Here is a 5,000-nt window from a genome sequence, read left to right on the forward strand (position 1 = left end):
TCCTCCATTCCACCGTGTCAGTATTCTGCAACGCTTTTCTTCTCTCAACAGGACACTCGTTCCAAGGCCATGGAAATGTTTAGTCAGATCCTCATGGATTTCTCTTCTCTGATGGTGGAGGATAATTTGCTAAACTGTCACAGAAATCATGGAGACGCCCTTGAAAACACCCTTGAAAATCCTAATACTACTTTCTTTACAGACGCATAAAATTAACGAGATACGACGCTGAAAACACAATCCTTTGAGGCTCCCCAGAACAGAACACATCGAGAGAACGACCTAATTGTTATAAAAGCAATGTAAAGGTATGAGTCAAAAAATTTGAGGATATTTTCGTAGAGAGTCAGACCAAAGGAAGCTGTTGTATCTTGTAAATAGATCCTTCCCACGCCAGGTAGTACGTACGAACAGAACGAACCGCTGGAACGAACCGCTGTGAAAAGGAAAGGATGTAGTATGTCGACACTTTCATTCCTATTTGACTCTATAGTGTTCCGTTTGAGAAAGAGAGAGAGAGAGAGAGAGAGAGAGAGAGAGAGAGAGAGAGAGAGAGTTTATCTCAGAGAGGGTACGAAAGAAAAGAGGAATAGGACAAGGACCAAGATATAAAAAAGAAAGAGGAGGAGGAGGAGGAGGAGGAGGAGGAGGAGGAGGAGGAGGAGGAGGAGGAGGAGGAGGAGGAGGAGGAGGAGGAGGAGGAGGAGGAGGAGGTGGAGGAGAAGAAGAAGGAGAGGGAGAAGAAGAAGAACAAGATCAAGAACAAGAACAAGAACAAGAAGAAGGAGAAGGAGGAGGAGGAGGAGGAGAAGAAGAGAGAAGGAAGAGGAGGAGGAGGAGGAAGAGGAGGAGGAGGAGGAGGAGGAGGAGGAGGAGGAGGAGGAGGAGGAGGAGAAGGAGGAGGAGGAAGGAGAGACGGGTGAAGGGTGAGGAGAATTAGGAGAAAGATGAGTAGGATACGGAAGAGGATACAGAGGAAGATGGAGAAGGAGGAGGAGGAGGAGGAGGAGGAGGAGGAGGAGGAGGAGGAGGAGGAGGAAGAGGAAAAGGAGGGGGAGGAGGAGGAGACGGTGGAGGAGAATTCAGTGTCCTTAGCCAAGTAATTTGAGGACTAGTGGATAATCTTATTTTCCTCCTGACTTCCTTCCAGACCCATCTCCTCCTCCTCCTCCTCCTCCTCCTCCTCCTCCTCCTCCTCCTCCTCTTCCTCCGCCTCCACTTCTTCCTTCTCCTCCACCTCCTCTTCCTCCTTTATTCTTCCTTATTTTATGTCATCTTTCCTCCACTTCACATTATTAATCTCCTTTATTTCTTATCGTTTTACTTTTTTTTTCTTTTCCTTGTGTCTTACTTCTTCAATGTTTCTTTTATCATTAACATTATCTCTCTCTCTCTCTCTCTCTCTCTCTCTCTCTCTCTCTCTCTCTCTCTCTCTCTCTCTCTCTCTCTCTATCTCGTAATTGGTATCATATTACGTGAATATATCAAAGTACACTGACTAATAATTAAAAGTAGAAGTTAAGAAAATGCCTCAGAAATTTAAGCCATAAAAATAACACGGTGAAATAAAAAAGCTAATTAAAAATATACACAAACATATTTAATTTAGTTAGTCAATGAACCAAGAGGAACATTGGGTTACGTTTCAAATTAGCGAACACTATCATGACTAAAACGATCGAATTACTAAAAAGAAAGGAATGAAAATAAGATTCGATAGTAAAACAACAACGTATATAGTCTTCGATTCCATTAAAAGCACACAAGCTACATGCCCAAAGAAAAGCAATGCTGACAGGAGAATCTGACCCTCCGTCCTAAAAACCAAGAAGAAAAAGGAAGAAAAAAATGGAAGATTCGGCCAATAATGTAAGAATTAACGTGACTGGAATCTGATCCCCACATAATCACGATACAAGTCTCAAGATAAAAAAAAAAAAAAAAGCTGTAAGACTGAATGTTAAAACTGAATCTTTTACATTTTCCAGCTAAGGTACAGAAGTGTTGTGGTGGTGATGGTGGTGCTAGTCTTAATAATAGTAACAGTAGTGAGAGTAGAAAAGGTGGCGCCAGAAATAGTAGTAGTAATAGTAGTAGTAGTAGTAGTAGTGGTAGTAGTAGCAAAGGTAGTAGTAGTTGTTGTTGTTATAGATAGTAAGAAGTAAAAGTAGTAAGACCAGAAAATAAAAATATAGGACATTGACTAAGAGCAACAAAATTAAATAACAAAACTTAAAAGACCCATTGACTGCAAAGAAAAAAACAGAATAATAATAATAATAATAATAATAATAATAATAATAATAATAATAATAATAATAATAATAATAATGATAATAATAATAATAATAATAATAATAATAATAATAATAATAATTAAAAGATAGTAATAATAATAAAAACAATAAACACACGAATGAATAAAGAACAACACAAACACCAAACTCACCCATTGTCCCATAGATGGCAGCACTTATCGCCTTTCCCAATCCCATCTTGACTCAGGATCGCCGCCTCTTTCTTCTTCTCATCCTTGTTCTTCTCACTCCTTTGTCCTCTTCCTTCCTGAGCGTGGCCAATCGCGTCTTCTTTGAGTATAAGTGGCGATATTGCTTGTACTGGTCGCCGTACGTGAAACAGACGCGCCACCACTTGTTGCACATGAGCAGATTACTGGTATCATTTCTGACGGCACCGATGTTGTTAGGGGAGGTGAGATGCAGGGACATGATGGTGCTGGTGGTGGTAATTGTGGTCAGTGGTAATGGTGGTGCTTCTCTTGCTATTCCCTGGTTTTCATTCTTCTTTGGTTGTTTTTGTAGTGTCTTGAGAAGCTTCCACGTAGTAAGGTGGTGCTAAGGCATGTGGTGGGGTGGCGTGGTGTGGAGTGGTATGAGGAGGTCGTGGTATATTTCTTCTTCACTTGTTAGTACCACGCAAGGCCACAAAAGAACGGGAAATGCCACTCTCATCACACCACAATGGCATTTTGTAGTTGTGGTAGTAGTAGTAGTAGTAGTAGTAGTAGTAGTAGTAGTAGTAGTAGTAGTAGTAGTATACAGTCCTTTCTATTACTATACACTTATATCATACTTCATTACTATTACCACTACCACCACAACCACCACTGCTAACACCTCCTCCACCACTTCCACCTTTACCACAACTGCTGCTCTTTACCCACAGCCACACACCACAGCAAACACCACAGCAAACTCGTTTTTCACTCTGCACCATCACAGTAGTATATTCTCAGACATGTCATCACTCGCAAATCACAAGGAACATTCTGCTTGCCACAATAAACTTCACCAATTTTTTCTCACCATAACCGGTCTATTAATTTCATTTTTTTTTTTCAATCCCACGAGAAAAAGAAAGATTGAACTGCAAAGCGTGAGTCAAGATTTCGTTGCCGTCGACAATACCTGAGAGGAGTTTATCACCGCACACACACACCTGCTGTTGGTCAGGTGTGTGTATATAGACAGGTGTTCTTTGGTATAAGGAGTGTGCTGAGGTAGTTTGAGCCGCACTCACACTGACTTACTTTCTTTCGGTCTCTCTCTTTATCTCTCGTTCTGTTATAAGGCACGTATTCTGGCCTGGAAAGTTGGCGCACGTATAATGAGCGTTGTGTGAATATAGTGGTGCTGATGACAAGGGCGAGGTTAAAAAAGAGAATGAGAAGTGAGTGGAAGAAAATGTATTGCTATGTTGAGGAGCATGAATGGACGAATGCATGGAGAAGCCAGCAATGATCGTAAGTAAAGGCAGTGATGCAGTGATGGCAATAGTGTAGCAAGAGCAGTAACAATCTTGCATACATAAACGCACCAATGAATAATGAACTTGGATGTTAAGAGCCGATTCATTACTACAACGTTTGGACTTGGGATGAACTGATCGCATGGAACAATTCTAAGCACGGAGTATTGTGATGCAAACGGTGTGGTGCTATTTGGTGGAGTGCGGTGTGATGGTGATGTCTAAGTGGTGCGGGGTAGTGGTGATGGGTGCAGGTGTGCGGTGTAAAGGGCAGGGACAGGGTGAATGTAGTGGTGAGGGTGTGGGTGGTGGGTGAACCGTGGGCGCCACCGACTCTCCTCTAACACAGATGCCGTCTTACTGCCGCATTGAAGTCGCAACACGGACACATTATCAATCATCTTTTATATCCGTTTTCTCTTTATGTACAAGTGTGTTTTTGTGAGCATGTTTTTTTTTCTTTCTCGAATTTTACACTTTCTTCTTTCGCCACTGGTGTTTCTTATTTCTTTCTTTTTATCACTATCATGAAGTCTTTATTTCTTTTATCTCTTTTTTTCGTCTGTCGTTAATCTTTCTTTTCTCCTTCATTACTTTACTCTCCCTCTCTCTCTCTCTCTCTCTCTCTCTCTCTCTTGTAGACATCGACACACACACACACACACACACACACACACACACATACACACACACACGCTTGGCCGCCCATTCGCATCCAAACCTGGCCACACCTGCAGCCAAAACACACCTGACCCCGAAAGCAATGTACCCGAAAAACACACCTGTGGCGACACACACACACACACACACACACACACACACACACACACACACACACACACACACACACAGCATTCCGCACTAACACGCACACTAAAGAAATTTGCTCTAATGTCCCTTGAGCTATTTCACTTCTATCAGAGCCGGCATTTCCTTTGACCCTGTCCCTCCTCCCTCTCTCCCTCCCTCACCCTCTCCCTACCCTAACCTTCTATTCCCTGTAGTATTCAGATTGCGTAGTGTATTGCCCAACTGCGCCCCATCTACATTTCAACGAAGGAAGGGATAGAGAGAGAGGGAGAGGAGAAGAGAGGAGAGGAGAGGAGAGAGAGAGGAGAGGAGAGGAGAGGAGAGGAGTGGATAGATGGTGAGGGAGAGAAGATAAAGAATGGTATTGAACGGACATACTTTCAAGGAAGACAAATTGAAGTTATAAAAGGTAGGAATTAAGG

At 42.3% G+C, this 5,000-nt stretch overlaps 1 protein-coding gene across 8 annotated transcripts in view; it reads right to left on the reverse strand.

Moving 5' to 3' along the window:
* LOC123518415 (protein espinas-like) overlaps positions 1-5,000 on the reverse strand; it is a 514,427-nt gene that overhangs the window by 104,593 nt on the left and 404,834 nt on the right. The window contains exon 1 of one of the 8 annotated variants that reach the window (XM_045279231.1): positions 2,450-4,315. The exons of the other annotated variants lie outside the window; for them this stretch is intronic. The gene's annotated coding sequence lies outside the window, so the exon portion shown is untranslated. Of the gene's footprint in view, positions 1-2,449; positions 4,316-5,000 lie in introns of those variants that run through there. 8 annotated transcript variants of the gene reach the window in all.

The sequence above is a fragment of the Portunus trituberculatus genome, chromosome 43 (assembly GCF_017591435.1).
Source record: "Portunus trituberculatus isolate SZX2019 chromosome 43, ASM1759143v1, whole genome shotgun sequence".
NCBI lineage: Eukaryota > Metazoa > Arthropoda > Malacostraca > Decapoda > Portunidae > Portunus > Portunus trituberculatus.